Source organism: Pseudophryne corroboree, chromosome 6, assembly GCF_028390025.1.
Source record: "Pseudophryne corroboree isolate aPseCor3 chromosome 6, aPseCor3.hap2, whole genome shotgun sequence".
NCBI lineage: Eukaryota > Metazoa > Chordata > Amphibia > Anura > Myobatrachidae > Pseudophryne > Pseudophryne corroboree.
The window spans coordinates 418,522,662-418,545,939 of NC_086449.1; the positions used below are offsets into that span (position 1 = coordinate 418,522,662).

A 23,278-nucleotide genomic window follows, 5' to 3' on the forward strand; every position below is an offset into this window, starting at 1 on the left:
AGTTTATCACTCACAGTGAAATGTATCACTCATTGATAAATAAGGGCATATGGGTCTAGATTAACTAAACGCAGCTGATGTCAGGCGCCATCTTCTCAGTGAGGCGCCAGCTTCTCAGTCTGGTGCCATCTCTTTTGTCGTGACGGATTGCACCTAACTGAGGAGGGGGAAGCGGTGCTGGGGGGGAAGGATGGTTAGAAGGTTGGAGGAGATTTTAAACTAGGAGCCTGGGGGGAGGGTTTAGCTAGAAACTACGGGTTATGCAGTGAGAATAGTGGGGATGGCGGTAGTAAACGAAATGGGGGAGAAGTTGGGGGGAGGGTAAGAGCAGGCGGTAAGGTTACTAACATGGGTACTAAAAGAGATTTTACCAAAGCACTAACCAATGACGATTACAGGTCATCATTGCTACATAAGGTGAAAGATGTCCCTAACGCAAGGGAAAATACTTATCTTAGTTGTATGTATGTAAACGCCAGAAGCATTACTGGTAAAAAGGGTGAACTAGAAATACTTGCAGCAAGCAAACAGTATGATATTATAGGTATTACTGAAACTTGGTGGGACGAATCTCATGATTGGACAGTCAATCTAGAGGGCTATACACTGTTTAGGAGAGACAGACTAAATAAAAAGGGTGGAGGGGTGTGTCTTTACGTAAAGCCGTTTTTAAAACCTGATATACAGGAAGATATTCAGGAGGGGACTGTAGACACTGTCGAGACATTATGGGTAGAAATTGCATGCAGGGAAAAAGGAATAAAAAAGTTAGTATTGGGTGTATGCTATAGGCCGCCTGGTATCAACGCATCTGATGAGGAATTGTTACTAAAGCAAATTGAAAGAGCAGCAGGAGTAGGAGACATAGTAGTGATGGGAGATTTTAACTATCCAGAGATAAACTGGAAAAACGATTCATGTGATACTGCTAGGGGCAATATGTTTTTAAACACACTTAATGATAACTACTTAGTTCAACTAATTGAGGAACCAACTAGGTACAATGCAATCTTAGACCTGGTATTAACAAACAATGGGGATTTGGTATCAGGTATTATAGTAGGGGAACCCATAGGAAACAGCGACCACAATATGGTCACATTCAATATCCGTTTCCATAAACAGCCCTATACTGGCTCAACTAGGACTCTAAACTTTAGCAAAGCAAATTTTGACAAGATGAGGGTATTTTTCAGGGATATTGAATGGGAAGGTTTGTTTTTAGTAAAAAATACTACGGAGAAATGGGAGGTACTAAAATTCCTGCTAGCTAAAAATACACTCAAATTTATTCCTACGAGCAGCAAAAAAAGGAATAAAAATCATAAACCGATGTGGCTTAACAAAAAGATTAAGGAACTTACGGGCAAGAAAAGGCGAGCATTTAAAAAATACAAATCTGACGGGGAAGCAGAGTCATTTCAGCACTATAAGGAATGTAACAAAATTTGCAAAAAGGAAATAAGAGCGGCTAAAGTAGAAACTGAAAAACTAGTAGCAAAGGAAAGCAAAGCGAATCCCAAAAAATCATTTAAATACATTAATAGCAAGAGATTAAAGAAGGAGAGTATAGGCCCTTTAAAAGACAAGTTGGGAGTCGTAAGCAAAATGATAATGACATAGCGGACACACTAAATGAGTTTTTTTCAACAGTATTTACTAGAGAGGACCCAATTCAGGGACTAACATATAATCTGAATAATGAGAATATCCCACTGATAGGTACTTACTTAAGCAATGAAGTAGTTTGTGACCGATTAAAACATTTAAAGATTAATAAGTCACCAGGTCCCGATGGTATTCACCCAAAGGTTCTAATGGAGCTTCATTCTGAACTTGCAAAACCGCTATTTTTGATCTTTAAGGATTCAGTAATATCAGGTATGGTTCCCAAAGACTGGCGTATAGCGGAAGTAGTGCCTATATTCAAAAAGGGAAGTAAAGCTGAACCAGGTAATGATAGACCAGTTAGTCTTACATCTATAGTGGGGAAAGTATTGGAAGGTATTCTAAGAGATAGTATTCAGAAGTTCCTTGAAGTCAATAAGGTCATTAAAAGGAATCAACATGGGTTTATGAAGGACCGATCCAGTCAAACCAACTTACTTGGCTTTTATTAAACAGTAAGCGCAAACCTAGATCAGGGTAAAGAGGTGGATGTAATCTTTTTAGATTTTGCCAAAGCGTTCGATACTGTACCACACATGAGACTTATCTACAAGCTACAAGAATCAGGGCTAGGAAGCACAATATGCACTTGGGTCAAAAACTGATTAGATAATAGGGAGCAGCGCATTGTGGTTAATGGATCTTTTTCAACTTGGACTGAAGTGCTAAGTGGTGTGCTGCAAGGCTCAGTATTAGGACCGCTATTGTTCAATATTTTCAATATGAATATTAAGCCCACTCCACTACCCACCCCTTCCCTGCATATTAAATCCCCCCTACAGCTATTGTTCAATATTTTCATTAACGACCTAACAGAAGGTCTAGAGAGCATGGTGTCAATTTTTGCAGATGATACCAAATTGTGTAAAGTTATAAATGCGGAGGGGGATGCTGAGTCGCTTCAGAACGACTTAGTTAAATTAGAAGCTTGGGCAGCGAAATGGAGAATGCGCTTCAATACAGACAAGTGTAAGGTAATGCACTGTGGTAATAAGAACAAAAATAACACCTACCTACTAAATGGGGTAAAATTAGGGGATTCTGTACTGGAAAAGGACTTAGGTGTCCTCATAGATAGCAAACTAAACAGTAGTACCCAAAGTTGGACTGCAGCAAAGAAGGCTAATAAGATATTAGCATGCATAAAACGGGGAATTGATGCTAGGGACGAGAGTATTATACTCCCGTTATATAAATCACTTGTGAGGCCACACCTTGAATACTGTGTACAATTCTGGGCACCTTACTACAAAAAGGATATCCTGGAGCTAGAAAAGGTTCAAAGGCGGGCGACCAAACTAATTAAGGGTATGGAGACGCTGGAATATGAGGAAAGGCTTGCAAGACTAGGCATGTTTACACTGGAAAAGAGGAGATTAAGATGGGACATGATCAACATTTACAAATATATAAGGGGACAATATACAGATCTTGCACAGGACCTGTTTTTGGTTAGATCAACACAGAGAACTCGTGGACACTTGCTCAGGTTAGAGGAGAGGAGATTCCACACAATACGACGTAAAGGCTTTTTTACGGTAAGGACGATACGTGTTTGGAATTCCCTGCCTGAGGGAGTTGTAATGGCCAACTCAGTCAACACCTTTAAGAATAGGTTAGATAAATTCCTAATGGATAAGGATATCCAGGGTTACGGGGCATAGTCACGCACTATGGTTATTATAAAAAAGAGGGGTTAATTGGAACGGCAGTCAGCAACTTCAGTCAAAATTTTATACAAAATAATCGTGCATAGGAGACCACAAATAGGTTGAACCCGATGGACAATTGTCTTTTTTTCAACCTTAGATACTATGTTACTATGTTACTATGATGTGTGTATCTCATTACGGGGGCAGTGCGGATGGTGTAATAGTTAGCATTACTGCTTCACAGCACTGAGGTCATGGGTTCGGGTCCCACCATTTCCCTAACTATGCAGAGTTTGTATATTCTCCCCGTACTTGCGTGGGTTTCCTCTTGGGACTCCGGTTTCCTCCCACAAACCAAAAATATACTGGTAGGTTAATTGGCTATTTTATCACAAAAAGGGTGTCCCAGGGAAAGGGGCTTGGGACAAAGAAGTTGACCTCTTTGTGGGGGCACTCATTTGATAAATTGTATATTTAGTAATTAAAATTTAACTTTTAATAATTCATTAAAAATATATGTTAATTGTTTATCATTACCCTTAAGAAAAATTATATAATAGACATATAATGAAAAAAGATAAGTTTCTCAATGGTTAAGAGGAATGTATATGATACTTATTCCTCTGTTGTGATACTTCCTAGGGTGAAAATATCAAAAAAATCAAATTGTACCCGGTATAACAAATTAAAGGGAAAGGCGCTACCCTGTATAGGGCAAAGTTGAAAGTCCCACAAACAAGCAATTTCTCACTGCTATGGAAGTCTATCTTGGTTAATAATCATACATGGTGGTGTTCCATAAATTCCTGTAAAGAAGATATTGACCTAGAGGGAGAAAAAGGTAACACATCCCATGAGAGGTTCAACTTGCAGTCCTCCTGGGTATAACAGTACCTATTGCAATTATAATATATATATGCATTTGTTCATAGTAACCGTTACTCCTCATATCACTGCATAAATCAATTACTGCAGAGAAGGAGAGTCAGGAGAATTCTAATAATGTTTATAATATAATTCACTAAATTTATACCTTCCGAAGCAGCCTGCAATATCTTCAAAAAAGTGGGTGCCCTATAACCTCATAACGTTTGTCCTAATTTAAACAATTAGTGTCGCATAATTATCAATAATCACATTCAAAGAAAGTGTAGCACATGGTATCTTATCCTTTTTGAAAATTATCCTCATCACTTTCAGACAAAGCAATATATAACAGGTAATATCGTTCCCTTAGGGAAATCCTGTTATTAATAACATTCAAGGTAGCATGTGGCCAACAATGTAACAATCGCAATTTAGTTTCAAAGAAACATATGGCCAACAATGTAACTGCTGTAATATAGTCTGAATCAGTCATGTACAAAGGTGAGCCGTAAGAGAGCAGATATACCTTAATTTATAGATAACATATATATCTCAGTAATAATTGACCCTCAGTAGATTAACATAAAGTATAGGCCCCGTTCCGTTGCCCCTGGTAACATCTGCTGCCTTCCCATGTGCGCACTATGGCACAGTGAATGATAGGTGAGAGTATTAACCTGGACGGTGACGGGTGGAAGAAAGGAAAGAGTGTTTCTGCTTTCGTGCGCTCTCGTGCTCTGGGGCCCTGGTGACGAATTTATCATTGCAGGCCTGCAGGCACAGTCGCGACACGATGAGAGGACACTGAAAATACCTTGTTACATTTCTAAATAGTTCCAGCGTATAGCGGCTCCCGTTGTAGGACGAGTAGTAAATGTCGGGCTGCGTCTCCCTGGATACCGGGTCTCCGGCTCCGACTTTACGTGTTCATATGGCGTGGAGCAGGAGCCGGAGACCCGGTACACGGGGAGATGCTGCTCGTTGCAGCCCCAGCACAGACACTTCTTCACTAGACGTAATCTCCGGGCCCCTGCCATATGAACACGCAAAGTCGGAGCCGGAGACCCGGTATCCAGGGAGACGCAGCCCGACATTTACTACTCGTCCTACAACGGGAGCCGCTATACGCTGTAACTATTTAGAAATGTAACAAGGTATTTTCAGTGTCCTCTCATCGTGTCGCGACTGTGCCTGCAGCCCTGCAATGATAAATTCGTCACCAGGGCCCCAGAGCACGAGAGCGCACAAAAGCAGAAACACTCTTTCCTTTCTTCCACCCGTCACCGTCCAGGTTAATACTCTCACCTCTCATTCACTGTGCCATAGTGCGCACATGGGAAGGCAGCAGATGTTACCAGGGGCAACGGAACGGGGCCTATACTTTATGTTAATCTACTGAGGGTCAATTATTACTGAGATATATATGTTATCTATAAATTAAGGTATATCTGCTCTCTTACGGCTCACCTTTGTACATGACTGATTCAGACTATATTACAGCAGTTACATTGTTGGCCATATGTTTCTTTGAAACTAAATTGCGATTGTTACATTGTTGGCCACATGCTACCTTGAATGTTATTAATAACAGGATTTCCCTAAGGGAACGATATTACCTGTTATATATTGCTTTGTCTGAAAGTGATGAGGATAATTTTCAAAAAGGATAAGATACCATGTGCTACACTTTCTTTGAATGTGATTATTGATAATTATGCGACTCTAATTGTTTAAATTAGGACAAACGTTATGAGGTTATAGGGCACCCACTTTTTTGAAGATATTGCAGGCTGCTTCGGAAGGTATAAATTTAGTGAATTATATTATAAACATTATTAGAATTCTCCTGACTCTCCTTCTCTGCAGTAATTGATTTATGCAGTGATATGAGGAGTAACGGTTACTATGAACAAATGTATATATATATTATAATTGCAATAGGTACTGTTATACCCAGGAGGAATGCAAGTTGAACCTCTCATGGGATGTGTTACCTTTTTCTCCCTCTAGGTCAATATCTTCTTTACAGGAATTTATGGAACACCACCATGTATGATTATTAACCAAGATAGACTTCCATAGCAGTGAGAAATTGATTGTTTGTGGGACTTTCAACTTTGCCCTATACAGGGTAGCGCCTTTCCCTTTAATTTGTTATACCGGGTACAATTTGATTTTTTTGATATTTTCACCCTAGGAAGTATCACAACAGAGGAATAAGTATCATATACATTCCTCTTAACCATTGAGAAACGTATCTTTTTTCATTATATGTCTATTATATAATTTTTCTTAAGGGTAATGATAAACAATTAACATATATTTTTAATGAATTATTAAAAGTTAAATTTTAATTACTAAATATACAATTTATCAAATGAGTGCCCCCACAAAGAGGTCAACTTTTTTGTCCCAAGCCCCTTTCCCTGGGACACCCTTTTTGTGATAAAATAGTCATATTTTTCCTCTGGGGAGCACCGCCAACAGCGTTATTTTTCAGAATAAGATTTTCTTCCATTCAATTATTTTCTTATAGTTGGTTCTTACATATATCTTGAAACTCAATCATACTGTTTACGGCAGTGCAGGATGACTACCCTCTTTGTAGGTTAATTGGCTCCCAACAAAATTAACCCTAGTGTGAATGTGTCTGTGTGTACATGTGGTAGGGAATATAGATTGTAAGCTCCACTTGGGCAGGGACTGATGTGAATGGGCAAATCTTCTCTGTACAGCGCTGCGGAATATGTGTGTGCGCTATATAAATAACTGGTAATAATAATAATTAGAGAGGGTGGTCTCTCCACAGCTGCCGATTTGGTTCTTACCTTTGTTATTACCCAGGCAGTGCTGCATGTCCAACGCCAGTGATACCTCAGTGCTGCTGCCTGGTTTGTTCCATGTGTATCGCTGTCCTGGTGTCCTGCGCCGCGTATGTCTGCCATTTCTGTTTCTAGTTACTACATTCTCGTGGAACCTTATTCTAGTATTTACTAACTGTAAGTACTACTATTTGTACACAGTAAATTCCATCTATGCTGATTATCAACTGCCAAGCCATGCTTACTTCGTAATTAACATTCTGCTGATTACCATCTTGAACTAGAAGTATCTGATATTCAAGTGGACACAATGTTAAAACAAGGCGCTTGTGACAATGTGTGTTATAATTTGCATCAATTTAAATGTTGCAATACTGTAGTGCAATACCTGTGGAAAAAAAAAGGATTAGTAATGTTAACAGCTCCTTTGGTGTTTATTTTCAGTCCTGCCGGATTTTTCTATAATACCGGCTCCTTATCCCGTTGAAATCTCTGTGCGGGGTGATGGTTACCTTATCTTTCCCTATACTACCCACCTTGTGTTCAGCAGTGGTGGGACGCGATCTTTATTCCAAGCGGTGAAGTGTTTTTCCTCTTCGTAACCGCTGCTTGTCTCTGTTGTCCCGTGCTGTGCTGCGGCGGCTGCTCGGAATCCCGATCCTGATTTCGGTCCGTGCACTCTTAGCCATACAAGAGTGCAGAGAAGAAACCACATCTTTCCCGTCCGTCTCAAAAGCCGGGATTCCGAGCGGCCGCAGCAGCAAAGCACGGCGCACTGGAAACGGAGCGCACAGAAGAAACAACCTGTCTCCTCCCCGCAATACAAGCCGGGATTCCGAGCAGCCGCCGCAGCACAGCACGGGACAACAGAGACAAGCAGCGGTTACGAAGAGGAAAAACACTTCACCGCTTGGAATAAAGATCGCGTCCCACCACTGCTGAACACAAGGTGGGTAGTATAGGGAAAGATAAGGTAACCATCACCCCGCACAGAGATTTCAACGGGATAAGGAGCCGGTATTATAGAAAAATCCGGCAGGACTGAAAATAAACACCAAAGGAGCTGTTAACATTACTAATCCTTTTTTTTTTCACAGGTATTGCACTACAGTATTGCAACATTTAAATTGTTGCAAATTATAACACACATTGTCACAAGCGCCTTGTTTTAACATTGTGTCCATTTACATTTATTTATTTTATTCAGGGCAGCTAAAACACTTAAATCCTGGCAACAGCGCGGTAATTCTCATTTTTATCTGATATTCAAGTGTATGCTGTGCTGGACTTTATGCTGCTATTATCGCTGAAAGCTATTCAAGTTACATACTGTGTGGATTAAGAATTGCTGCCATTATTACAAGTCTTGCAGTTGTGGATAATTGTTGCTTTTTAACCTATCTGCAATCCTGATGCTCTGACCTGCAATTATCCCTGGTCATGCTGGTTCTGGTTCTGCAAACTACCTCTATTCTTCCAGTGTATTTGAATTTATTCCAGCCAATACCTTGTGATCGCCCTTGTAGTGAATGAGTCCCTACTACCTGAGCTTAAGTCCAGACGACAGCCTAAGTACCGGTGAGTGTTTAAAACTCTATGGCATGGGTCTTCAGCCTGCGTCCCTCCAGCTGCGGTGGAACTACACATCCCAGCATGTACTGCCATGCTATTAAGGCATTCTAAAACTGAGGCAGGGCATGCTGGGATGTGTAGTTCCACAGCAGCTGGAGGGCCGCAGGTTAAAGATCCATGCTCTATGGGAACATTGGGTTGTTGTTATTGGCAGAAAATCTCCATAGGATGCTCTAGGAGTCTCATTCATATGCAGGGATGTTGTATAACACCCATATATTATGTATACTTTGAGAACTTATGCTTGTGACCCATTGCCTCCATCATCATACTGTGGTCTATTAGAAATATATTTTTTGTTTTGTTATTTTAAGAATTACATTAACAATACACTGATAAATCTAGTGATAAGTGGGTACTAATGCAGCATTTCAGTTGAGGACAAGTAAATAAACTTAGATTTTTTTCGCAGCAGAAAAATATGAAACCTTTATTTACTATATATGATTTTTTCAGATACCTAATAAAACAGTGCCGTAACTAGGAATTTTAGCGCTGTGTGCAAGAAATTACAGTGGCGCCCCCCATGTAAGATAGGGGCAGTGCGCGCCGTAGGCGCGCAAAAAAATTATAGGGGCGTGGCTTCACGGGGAAGGGGCATGGCCACAAAATAATAGCAATTCATACTACGGTGCACAGTAGTCTACATTATTCAAATTACGCTGCACAGTAGCGCCACTACACCAGGTAGAGCCCCTTTTTTATACATTACAGCAGACAGCGTCCCCCTTTTTACACATTACAGCAGACAGTCCCCCTTTTTACACATTGCGGCAGCCAGTCCCCCTTTTTACACATTGCGGCAGCAAGGCCCCCTTTTTACACATTGCGGCAGCCAGTCCCCCTTTTTACACATTGCGGCAGCCAGGCCCCCTTTTTACACATTGCGGCAGCCAGGCCCCCTTTTTACACATTGCGGCAGCCAGGCCCCCTTTTTACACATTGCGGCAGCCAGGCCCCCTTTTTACACATTGCGGCAGCCAGTCCCCCTTTTTACACATTGCGGCAGCCAGTCCCCCTTTTTACACATTGCGGCAGCCAGGACCCCTTTTTACACATTGCGGCAGCCAGGCCCCCTTTTTTACACATTGCGGCAGCCAGTCCCCCTTTTTACACATTGCGGCAGCCAGGCCCCCTTTTTACACATTGCGGCAGCCAGTCCCCCTTTTTACACATTGCGGCAGCCAGTCCCCCTTTTTACACATTGCGGCAGCCAGTCCCCCTTTTTACACAGTGCGGCAGCCAGGACCCCTTTTTACACATTGCGGCAGCCAGGCCCCCTTTTTACACATTGCGGCAGCCAGGCCCCCTTTTGTCCCCCTTTTTACACATTGCGGCAGCCAGGCCCCCTTTTTACACATTGCGGCAGCCAGGCCCCCTTTTTACACATTGCGGCAGCCAGTCCCCCTTTTTACACATTGCGGCAGCCAGGCCCCCTTTTTACACATTGCGGCAGCCAGGCCCCCTTTTTACAGCCAGTCCCCCTTTTTACACATTGCGGCAGCCATCCCCCTTTTTACACATTGCGGCAGACGGTGACCCCCTGAGAGAGAGAGAGAGAGAGAGATATACTTACCATCTCCCTGCTGGCAGTCAGGCTCCTCGTGCAGCTCCCTCGGTGCAGGCAGTGAGGTGAGAAGGAGGAGGGAGGGGGAGCAGGGAGCCGCATCAGCGCTATGTCATTGGTAGTAAGCGCTGCTGCAGCATCCCCCTCTCCTTCCGTATTGGCTGCCCGGCGCTGCTGTGGATGCTGGGATGGAGGAACCGCATCCCAGCATCCACAGCAGCGCTGGGCAGCCAATACAGAAGGAGAGGGGGATGCTGCAGCGGCGCTTACTACCAATGACAAAGCGCTGCTGTAGCTCCCTGCTCCCCCTCCCTCCTCCTCCTTCTCCGCTGCCCGACGCTTGTCCTCTTCTCCCTCCACAGCACGGCGCACACAGCAGAGGCGGCATGTAATGAGTCAATATGACTCATTACATGCCGCTGGCCGTGCGCCCTCAGGGCAACTGCGCTGTGTCCCAAGCCCACTTGGCACACACGTAGTTATGGCCCTGTAATAAAATATATATAAAATTATATTTTCAAACTGTAACTGTTTACATGTGAGATTTCTGAATGTGAGGATTAAACTGTTTGCCCTGTAGATGGTTATAATAAAACAGTATTGTAAAATTGGGGGATTGAGCAGACTTACTTTTCTCGAAAAGGCAAATTATTTTCCTAGTCTGTGATGCGTGACAACAATACCAGTTTTCTATCATAAACAGATAACCAGAGCAATAATAAAATCACTTAGTATTACGAGTGCTTTCCCATGGAAAGTGGAGCAAATGAGCACATTGTGTATAGACATAGTCATATCAGGTTTGCTTCTCATAACTATAGAGATAATGGAGTGGCTTTAGCAGACATCGTACGGAAAATAGATTTTGATTTTTTTTTTAACAACAGTATTAAAAAAGCAGACTAGATCGCTATACGTGAAATAATCTGTATCAAATATTTTTATTTTAGAATAAGGATTTATTTTTATTTTTATTGAGCATTGTACTTTTTTCCTTGCAGAAAACTGTAATGCAGAAAACTATAAGCACATGTAACTCTTTACTGGTGTTCATCATCATACTGGAATATGGAAGTGGAGATTTTTAAAATGTAATCCATGCTTTATTATGCTGCATTCCAAATGAATATACCCAATGTGTTGTGCACATTTTACCAAAATATTTTTAAAATAAATGTTCTAGCTATTTATTTGTCAAACATTCTTTGTATGTATTGTGACATTTTAGTATTTATAACTTTTGTTCTAATCATTCTCCTTTTAATACCCCTTTTCCATTGACTTGAAAATCCTGAGTTATTGCCCATGAGCGCACATAGAGGGTGATTCAGACCTGATCGCTGGGCTGCTAACTTTGCTGTCCTGTGATCAGATAGTCGCCACCCCCAGGGGGAGTGTTAATTCGCTGTGCAAGTGTGTGATCGCATGTGTACGCCGAGCTGCAAAAATCCAGAGTGTGCAGTCTGTGCGCAGCCCAGGACTTACTCCTACAGTGTGATCAAAACAGGCTGATCGGAGCCGGAGCTGACGTCAGACACCCTCCCTGAAAACACTTGGCACGCGTGCATTTTTTCTGGACACTCCCAATAAACTCTCAGTTCCAACAAATATTTAGCATCCCCCAGATTCTATAAAGGAGACTCTACACCAGAAAGCTCAATACCTGCTGTGGTCCATCCATTTCTGACAGCAGCTGCAGCTCCCATCAAATTTACCAAGTTTCAGAATGCAAAACATTCTGGACTTTGGCCCTGGCAGCTAACACAGTTAGCCGCTGTAGCCTATTGGCTGCATTCTGCAGAATTTACCAGGAGAGGGTTCTGGAACCGTCCTCAGTTATGGCTGCCGCACATGCGTGGTCATCAGACCAAGCATGCGCAGAAAGGCTCCAGCTCCCAATATAGAAAGTAAATGATTGGTTTTACTAGGCCTTGTGTGAACGTGCCCATACTTTACTAGGCTTTGTCTGAGCACGTCCTTATTATACTTGGCTTATACTAAAACACCCCTTCCCACCCTCATTCCACTTCTTCGGCCTAAAAGACTCCACATAGAACCATAGACTCCGCTTGCATTTGCTTGCGTAGTACTCATTCTCCATCAACCCCTTTGTGTTTTTCAATCTGGAACCAGCCTAGAACATAAATGTGGTGGAGAGAATAGTTACACAGAGCTACAAATAAGAAACATAACTTACTTGTTCACCTAGTATTAATTACTTAATCTGTTTGTCTTTTCCTGCATATTCTATAGATAATTTAGATATTCTATAGCTGTATATCTGTATTGGATACACTAATACTTGCCAACAATTACCGCCAGGTCGGAGAAATGGAGGGCATGGTACAGCCAATTGGGTGGGAAAGGGGGGGTGTACGTGATGGCCCCACTCCCACTATAAGTGATTAACGGCATTGTGAAGCAGGAGCCGGGGCTACGATAACAAATTCAGTACAGATTGCGTAATCACTTGTCCGGACTGCCCAGGCCATGGCGGCTGATGTGCGGCTTACGGGAAACTTGCCAACTCTCCAGGTCATTCAGAAGAGCCATCCGAGTTTTTGGGAGCCTTGTGGACATTCTGTGAGAATAGGCAAGTATGCTTAAAGAGATGCATGTGCATCTATGAGACGGGACAGACCATCTCAAATTTTTATATAGATAATTTTTCATTTTAACAGTTCGACACTGCAGTGTTTAAGGAGACCTTAAAATAATCCATGATGATAAGGCAGTGAATGCCTCACTCCTACTAAAAACTCTAGCTTACTCAATGTCAAATGGCATAAGTAAGTATAAAATAGATCTTTAGGGTACATTGTCTAAGCCATCTTGAGGCCGATATCCAGTGACAATTCAGCTGTTGCCACTACTGTGGTGTCTATATCACTAACAAAGGCATAAAATAAGCTCACCTATGTGGCATGCACATTAATATAGCATTATAAAAACCTTGCTACAGCAAGCGACAACTATTATTTGGTCATTATCAGGTACACTGAATAAAATAATGTTGGCTGGTTCTAATGCCACTATCTAGAGAGAAGAAAGTATTTATTAATGCACTGATTTCTCAGAACCAGAAGACACTGTGTATTGTAGGGGGGACCTGCGATATACTTTCCTACTGGCTATGAATATCTTCCTGCTACACACACTGCAGCGTGATCAGGTGCAGCATTCTTAAAATAACTGTACTTCTGCTGGAAATCCTGATTAGGGGAGAGTAGGAAATTACACTCTTGGTCACGCTGTGTACACACAAGATCACTTTATCAAATGCACATTTCTCTGTTTTAAAAAACGTAGAATGTAATAATGTTCTAAATATTTCTTTGGTTTAATGCCCAGGTTTACCAAAGGTGCATTGTTATTAAATAAACAGACATATATGAATAAATCCCCAATAAATGCTTGGCTTCAAATTGTCGAGATTGGTTTACGAGATTTCATTCTTGCATCTGGTTACGGTTTTCATTTCACTCTACTTATCTATTTACATTATTTATTGTTTGCAATACATCACCTAAACACTAAAGGGCCCCATGCACTACTGCGACATGTCCATCTGACATGTATCTTGGGCAATCCTGGCCGCTCCCAGCCACGCCTGCGGGGTCGGACCAGATTGAATGTGCAGCACAATCAATTTGGAGGATCCGATCCGATGCTCACGGGACCGCGCATCGGATCGGATACACAGCCAAAATGCTTAATTTCACCCACTATATCGGGCCGAATGCCCGAATTGGGATGAAATCGGGCATAATCGCTGTAGTGTATGGGGCCCTTAACACCTTCTTGTATAAATAGAGTGCAGATTTCTGCTATATATCTATAGCTATCTACAGTATCTGCCTTTTGCTGGTAGCAACCCATCAATGCCAGTGACATTTTAGGTAAATGGGACAGATAATGTACAATAGTTGAAAAATAAATATTGACCTTTCAACATTAGATCTTTATTAATATTATACAAGTAAAGGTGGGGTACAGAAAAGAAATAAGGTAACAGGGGGAAGGTAAAAATACAAGGGGAGGTCGGGACAGGTCATCCAAAAGCATTGAATAAAACACAAAAGGTTACATACAAATCAAGTATTTTCCTCTGCCGAGGGTTCGCTTAAATCAAAAGGAGGACTCTGTTGGTTAGGGCACAGAGAAGAGGCTCTGTTACCCACTGTGATATACACATGCCATGGGAGCCACTTCACAATAGGGGAAGAAAGAGCAGTAAAGCATGCAACCTCCCTAGTCTCCATTTCAAAGTGGAATTGGGTCTTGGAGATAACTTTCTCAAATGGGGGAAGGAGATTTCCGGTGCTGGGCAATAGTAGCTCTAGCAGCTATCAAAATATGACCAAGGACATAACGGGAGGATTTGGGAACAATATTATGGTACCAATGTATAAGTGCTAAAGAAGGATCTTGGGTCAATGTAAGGCCAATAACAGCTTGTATAAGGTCAAACACTTTAAGCCAAAAGGAGCGTAGGGCAGGGCATTCCCAAAAAACATGTAAAATAGTACCCTCACAATGGCAAAGGCGCCAGCAAAATTTAGAAGTAGCGGGCCATATCCTATGTAGTTTAGAGGGAGTAAAGTACAATCTATGTAGCAGTTTAATATGCATTTCAGCATGATTAGTGCATTTAGATAAAGAGGAGGAGGAGAGGTGAATAGATTCCCATTGTTTAAGAGTGACAATCTTTTGTTCTTGATGTATATGTTTAACCTACTCTCAGTACTACAGTACAAGTCTTTACCCATTTATTGTTTATGGCATTTCTATAGTGCAGATAAAGCATATAATTTAGATAAGACAGAAAGCTTCTTGAAGTTCTATCACGATAACATGACCTGGAGAGCATTGCCTTAAGTGTTCCTGTATCACGCTGCCTAGCGTTGTTTTATAGCATAGTGAATTTGTCATTGAGGTTGCTGATGTTCATGCTCTCTCTTTACATGTCTGACTTGCCTACAGTGTATACAGAGCACTCTGGCTGACCAATAGCTCAGTCAGCATACTTCCCTATACACAGGGCTGTAGAGAGAAGTGCCAGGCCCCAGTACTGCCATGATTGCATGGCTTAAATTGGGGCATGTCCATGTTTCATAAAAAAATATATATATATATATATATATATATATATATATATATACATGAAAAAAGGGGGAGCCATTCAGGACGGTGGGGGGGGGGAAAATTTGATTAGGCCACAAATTGTGCTTAGGCCACACTCCTGAAAAGTACCTAGGCCCAGCCAGGCTCTCTACTGCCCTGGATATTAGGGAAGTTGGTGGTGCATGTGCAATAAAGGGCACAGTGCCAAAGTCTTTTTTTGCACTGCTTGGCACCATCTTCCCAAAGGTGTTACTGTTACTGTGGATGGTGCTGCGGAGAAGGAGGGACCCACTTCCTGGATCAAGGTAAGTATACTCAGGAGGGGTGGTGGTGGTGGACCCGAACCCTGCTTGGCCCCTCCAGCAAGCCCGGGTAATTAGTACATACCCCCTCTCAGCACCAGTACCTATACTTTAAATGACCAGTTCTCATCAGATCCTTGGAACACCATTCTAATGAATCTGATAGCCACAAGAAGACAGGAAAGTAATATTGTTACACTGGGCCCCATCAATCTGAGAACTCTCCTGTAGCTCTATGCAAAAAAATTGAATCATAGGGAACTTGAAAGACTGATGTTTTTTTTCCCCCAACCAAAATGCAGCTTAAGAATTAATACAATTTGTTCAGACCATCTCATGTTGTTTCGGGGATATCATTTAAAAATACATGAGTGGACATTTCTTATCCAGATTGATGTTAAATATTGTAAAGGGGACTTTGCTCTACTGTTTAGAGCAGCAATTACAGTGAACTAAAAAATGTATTATCCCACGATGAATCTTAAAATATATACTATGTTAGAGCCTTTTTCAACTTTATTCTCTCTATACCTGTAGCACTTTAATTGTGTTATATATATATATATATATATATATATATATATATATATATATATATATATATGAGCAGCAATCAGAAACAAACATAATCTACTGTATGTAATAATGATAGAGCTACATAAATAGCAGTTTCTTCAAATTCTTCAAAGAGAAACAACGTATTCATGCATGCAGTCTCCTGCATCTTTATATTTTGTAATATTAGTTATACTGTATACCTACTTTATCTTTATCGAATGCTTATGTTTCTTATAGCCATTATTTAGTATGCAGCATATACACTGTATTATTTTGTATGAAATCCTGAGTTTGTTGTCTGGCATATCTAAAGTAGGCTTACTTGTTTTTTTCTGCCACAGCCATCTGCTGCATTATCCTCGTGCCAGCTGGGAGGGGCAGAGGCTGATAGCACCAAATATACATGTAATTCTTTGGCCAATGTCTTAGATGATGATCATTGCAATTTATTCCTCTTGAGACAGTCATAGAATTCCAAGATTCTTTCTTTCATGTCACACACAGATTGTAATACCACAAGTTCTCTGCAAGACATACTGGGGCAGATGTATTAACCTGGAGAAGGCATAAGGAAGTGATAAACCAGTGATATGTGCAAGGTGATAAAGGCACCAGCCAATCAGCTCCAATATGTAAATTAACAGTTAGGTTCTGATTGGCTGGTGCCTTTATCACCTTGCACATATCACTGGTTTATCACTTCCTTATGCCTTCTCCAGGTTAATACATCTGCCCCACTGTTCTGAAAGTGAATGTGTTATAGTTTTGTTTCTTTCTTCATTATTAGACTGTCAATGTTTTAAAAAGTACAGGATATATTTCCAAATGCTTATAAAAGCAAAATAACTGGGGGCATTTTAATGTGGCATAATATGAACTAGGGACACTGTATGTCAAAGTGTGAATTGAGGGTACTGTGTTGCATAATGTGTAATGGCAGTCCTACAATGTGACATAATGTGAACTAGGGCACTACTATGGTTTATAAAATAAATTAGGACACTACTACAGGTATAGGGCATAACATTAAAAGCACTACTATGAGTATAAATAAACAAGGTCACTGTTATGGGGCATAAAATTATCAACTTCTGGGTGGGGGTCTCTTTAGAAGCATTGGGAAAGAGGCTTCTTCAAAATGCTGCTATGGGGCCAGGCCCACAAAGTTCTGGTTATGTCCCTGTCTGGAAAGTAGAGATGAGCGGGTTCGGTTTCTCTGAATCCGAACCCGCATGAACTTCATGTTTTTTTTCACGGGTCCGAGCGACTCGGATCTTCCCGCCTTGCTCGGTTAACCCGAGCGCGCCCGAACGTCATCATGACGCTGTCGGATTCTCGCGAGACTCGGATTCTATATAAGGAGCCGCGCGTCGCCGCCATTTTCACACGTGCATTGAGATTGATAGGGAGAGGACGTGGCTGGCGTCCTCTCCATTTAGATTAGGAGAGAGAGAGAGAGATTGACCTGAGGCTGATACTGTAGAAGAGAGTGCAGAGTTTAGTGACTGACCACAGTGACCACCAGCAGTGCAGTTGTTTTATTTAATATATCCGTTCTCTGCCTGAAAAAAACGGTACACACAGTGACTCAGTCACATACCATATCTGTGTGCACTGCTCAGCCCAGTGTGCTGCATGCCTGCATCATCTATGTATATATTATATATCTGACTGTGCTCAGCTCACACAGCTTATAATTGTGGGGGAGACTGGGGAGCACTGCAGTGCCAGTTATAGGTTATAGCAGGAGCCAGGAGTACAAGACAGTCACATACCATATCTGTGTGCACTGCTCAGCCCAGTGTGCTGCATCATCTATGTATATATTATATATCTGACTGTGCTCAGCTCACACAGCTTATAATTGTGGGGGAGACTGGGGAGCACTGCAGTGCCAGTTATAGGTTATAGCAGGAGCCAGGAGTACATATTATATTAAAATTAAACAGTGCACACTTTTGCTGCAGGAGTGCCACTGCCAGTGTGACTGACCAGTGACCTGACCACACTGACCACCAGTATAGTTAGTAGTATACTATATTGTGATTGCCTGAAAAAGTTAAACACTCGTCGTGTGACTTCACTTGTGTGGTGTTTTTTTTTTTTATTCTATAAAAAACTCATTCTGCTGACAGACAGTGTCCAGCAGGTCCGTCATTATATAATATATATACCTGTCCGGCTGCAGTAGTGATATATATATATTTTTTATATCATTATTTATCATCCAGTCGCAGCAGACACAGTACGGTAGTTCACGGCTGTAGCTACCTCTGTGTCGGCACTCGGCAGTCCATCCATAATTGTATACCACCTACCCGTGGTTTTTTTTTCTTTCTTCTTTATACATACATACTACTACATCTCTTTATCAACCAGTCTATATTAGCAGCAGACACAGTACAGTACGGTAGTTCACGGCTGTGGCTACCTCTGTGTCGGCACTCGGCAGTCCGTCCATAATTGTATACCACCTAACCGTGGTTTTTTTTTCTTTCTTCTTTATACATACATACTACGACATCTCTTTATCAACCAGTCTATATTAGCAGCAGACACAGTACAGTACGGTAGTTCACGGCTGTGGCTACCTCTGTGTCGGCACTCGGCAGTCCGTCCATAATTGTATACCACCTACCCGTGGTTTTTTTTTCTTTCTTCTTCATACATACATACTACTACATCTCTTTATCAACCAGTCTATATTAGCAGCAGACACAGTACAGTACGGTAGTTCACGGCTGTGGCTACCTCTGTGTCGGCACTCGGCAGTCCGTCCATAATTGTATACCACCTACCCGTGGTTTTTTTTTCTTTCTTCTTCATACATACATACTACGACATCTCTTTATCAACCAGTCTATATTAGCAGCAGACACAGTACAGTACGGTAGTTCACGGCTGTGGCTACCTCTGTGTCGGCACTCGGCAGTCCGTCCATAATTGTATACCACCTAACCGTGGTTTTTTTTTCTTTCTTCTTCATACATACATACTACGACATCTCTTTATCAACCAGTCTATATTAGCAGCAGACGCAGTACGGTAGTTCACGGCTGTAGCTACCTCTGTGTCGGCACTCGGCAGTCCGTCCATAATTGTATACTAGTATCCATCCATCTCCATTGTTTACCTGAGGTGCCTTTTAGTTGTGCCTATTAAAATATGGAGAACAAAAATGTTGAGGTTCCAAAATTAGGGAAAGATCAAGATCCACTTCCACCTCGTGCTGAAGCTGCTGCCACTAGTCATGGCCGAGACGATGAAATGCCAGCAACGTCGTCTGCCAAGGTCGATGCCCAATGTCATAGTACAGAGCATGTCAAATCCAAAACACCAAATATCAGTAAAAAAAGGACTCCAAAACCTAAAATAAAATTGTCGGAGGAGAAGCGTAAACTTGCCAATATGCCATTTACCACACGGAGTGGCAAGGAACGGCTGAGGCCCTGGCCTATGTTCATGGCTAGTGGTTCAGCTTCACATGAGGATGGAGGCACTCAGCCTCTCGCTAGAAAAATGAAAAGACTCAAGCTGGCAAAAGCAGTAGCACCGCAAAGAACTGTGCGTTCTTCGAAATCCCAAATCCACAAGGAGAGTCCAATTGTGTCGGTTGCGATGCCTGATCTTCCCAACACTGGACGTGAAGAGCATGCGCCTTCCACCATTTGCACGCCCCCTGCAAGTGCTGGAAGGAGCACCCACAGTCCAGTTCCTGATAGTCAGATTGAAGATGTCAGTGTTGAAGTACACCAGGATGAAGAGGATATGGGTGTTGCTGGCGCTGGGGAGGAAATTGACCAGGAGGATTCTGATGGTGAGGTGGTTTGTTTAAGTCAGGCACCCGGGGAGACACCTGTTGTCCGTGGGAGGAATATGGCCGTTGACATGCCTGGTGAAAATACCAAAAAAATCAGCTCTTCGGTGTGGAACTATTTCAACAGAAATGCGGACAACAGGTGTCAAGCCGTGTGTTCCCTTTGTCAAGCTGTAATAAGTAGGGGTAAGGACGTTAACCACCTCGGAACATCCTCCCTTATACGTCACCTGCAGCGCATTCATAATAAGTCAGTGACAAGTTCAAAAACTTTGGGTGACAGCGGAAGCAGTCCACTGACCAGTAAATCCCTTCCTCTTGTAACCAAGCTCACGCAAACCACCCCACCAACTCCCTCAGTGTCAATTTCCTCCTTCCCCAGGAATGCCAATAGTCCTGCAGGCAATGTCACTGGCAATTCTGACGAGTCCTCTCCTGCCTGGGATTCCTCCGATGCATCCTTGCGTGTAACGCCTACTGCTGCTGGCGCTGCTGTTGTTGCTGCTGGGAGTCGATGGTCATCCCAGAGGGGAAGTCGTAAGCCCACTTGTACTACTTCCAGTAAGCAATTGACTGTTCAACAGTCCTTTGCGAGGAAGATGAAATATCACAGCAGTCATCCTGCTGCAAAGCGGATAACTGAGGCCTTGACAACTATGTTGGTGTTAGACGTGCGTCCGGTATCCGCCGTTAGTTCACAGGGAACTAGACAATTTATTGAGGCAGTGTGCCCCGTTACCAAATACCATCTAGGTTCCACTTCTCTAGGCAGGCGATACCGAGAATGTACACGGACCTCAGAAAAAGACTCACCAGTGTCCTAAAAAATGCAGTTGTACCCAATGTCCACTTAACCACGGACATGTGGACAAGTGGAGCAGGGCAGGGTCAGGACTATATGACTGTGACAGCCCACTGGGTAGATGTATGGACTCCCGCCGCAAGAACAGCAGCGGCGGCACCAGTAGCAGCATCTCGCAAACGCCAACTCTTTCCTAGGCAGGCTACGCTTTGTATCACCGGTTTCCAGAATACGCACACAGCTGAAAACCTCTTACGGCAACTGAGGAAGATCATCGCGGAATGGCTTACCCCAATTGGACTCTCCTGTGGATTTGTGGCATCGGACAACGCCAGCAATATTGTGTGTGCATTAAATATGGGCAAATTCCAGCACGTCCCATGTTTTGCACATACCTTGAATTTGGTGGTGCAGAATTATTTAAAAAACGACAGGGGCGTGCAAGAGATGCTGTCGGTGGCCAGAAAAATTGCGGGACACTTTCGGCGTACAGGCACCACGTACAGAAGACTGGAGCACCACCAAAAACTACTGAACCTGCCCTGCCATCATCTGAAGCAAGAAGTGGTAACGAGGTGGAATTCAACCCTCTATATGCTTCAGAGGTTGGAGGAGCAGCAAAAGGCCATTCAAGCCTATACAATTGAGCACGATATAGGAGGTGGAATGCACCTGTCTCAAGCGCAGTGGAGAATGATTTCAACGTTGTGCAAGGTTCTGATGCCCTTTGAACTTGCCACACGTGAAGTCAGTTCAGACACTGGCAGCCTGAGTCAGGTCATTCCCCTCATCAGGCTTTTGCAGAAGAAGCTGGAGACATTGAAGGAGGAGCTAACACGGAGCGATTCCGCTAGGCATGTGGGACTTGTGGATGGAGCCCTTAATTCGCTTAACAAGGATTCACGGGTGGTCAATCTGTTGAAATCAGAGCACTACATTTTGGCCACCGTGCTCGATCCTAGATTTAAAGCCTACCTTGGATCTCTCTTTCCGGCAGACACAAGTCTGCTGGGGTTGAAAGACCTGCTGGTGAGAAAATTGTCAAGTCAAGCGGAACGCGACCTGTCAACATCTCCTCCTTCACATTCTCCCGCAACTGGGGGTGCGAGGAAAAGGCTCAGAATTCCGAGCCCACCCGCTGGCGGTGATGCAGGGCAGTCTGGAGCGACTGCTGATGCTGACATCTGGTCCGGACTGAAGGACCTGACAACGATTACGGACATGTCGTCTACTGTCACTGTATATGATTCTCTCACCATTGAAAGAATGGTGGAGGATTATATGAGTGACCGCATCCAAGTAGGCACGTCACACAGTCCATACTTATACTGGCAGGAAAAAGAGGCAATTTGGAGGCCATTGCACAAACTGGCTTTATTCTACCTAAGTTGCCCTCCCACAAGTGTGTACTCCGAAAGAGTGTTTAGTGCCGCCGCTCACCTTGTCAGCAATCGGCGTACGAGGTTACATCCAGAAAATGTGGAGAAGATGATGTTCATTAAAATGAATTATAATCAATTCCTCCGCGGAGACATTGACCAGCAGCAATTGCCTCCACAAAGTACACAGGGAGCTGAGATGGTGGATTCCAGTGGGGACGAATTGATAATCTGTGAGGGGGGGGATGTACACGGTGATATATCGGAGGGTGATGATGAGGTGGACATCTTGCCTCTGTAGAGCCAGTTTGTGCAAGGAGAGATTAATTGCTTCTTTTTTGGGGGGGGTCCAAACCAACCCGTCATATCAGTCACAGTCGTGTGGCAGACCCTGTCACTGAAATGATGGGTTGGTCCTGTGCATGTGTGCATGTGTGCATGTCCTGTTTTGTTTATACAACATAAGGGTGGGTGGGAGGGCCCAAGGACAATTCCATCTTGCACCTCTTTTTTCTTTTATTTTTCTTTGCGTCATGTGCTGTTTGGGGAGGGTTTTTTGGAAGGGACATCCTGCGTGACACTGCAGTGCCACTCCTAAATGGGCCCGGTGTTTGTGTCGGCCACTAGGGTCGCTAATCTTACTCACACAGTCAGCTACCTCATTGCGCATCTTTTTTTCTTTGCGTCATGTGCTGATTGGGGAGGGTTTTTTGGAAGGGACATCCTGCGTGACACTGCAGTGCCACTCCTAAATGGGCCCGGTGTTTGTGTCGGCCACTAGGGTCGCTAATCTTACTCACACAGTCAGCTACCTCATTGCGCCTCTTTTTTTCTTTGCGTCATGTGCTGATTGGGGAGGGTTTTTTGGAAGGGACATCCTGCGTGACACTGCAGTGCCACTCCTAAATGGGCCCGGTGTTTGTGTCGGCCACTAGGGTCGCTAATCTTACTCACACAGTCAGCTACCTCATTGCGCCTCTTTTTTTCTTTGCGTCATGTGCTGATTGGGGAGGGTTTTTTGGAAGGGACATCCTGCGTGACACTGCAGTGCCACTCCTAAATGGGCCCGGTGTTTGTGTCGGCCACTA

The 23,278-nt window shown here is 43.1% G+C and overlaps 1 protein-coding gene across 1 annotated transcript in view; it reads left to right on the top strand.

Moving 5' to 3' along the window:
* Window positions 1-23,278, top strand: part of SEMA3C (semaphorin 3C) — a 265,500-nt gene that overhangs the window by 15,909 nt on the left and 226,313 nt on the right. The gene's annotated exons all lie outside the window — the stretch shown is intronic.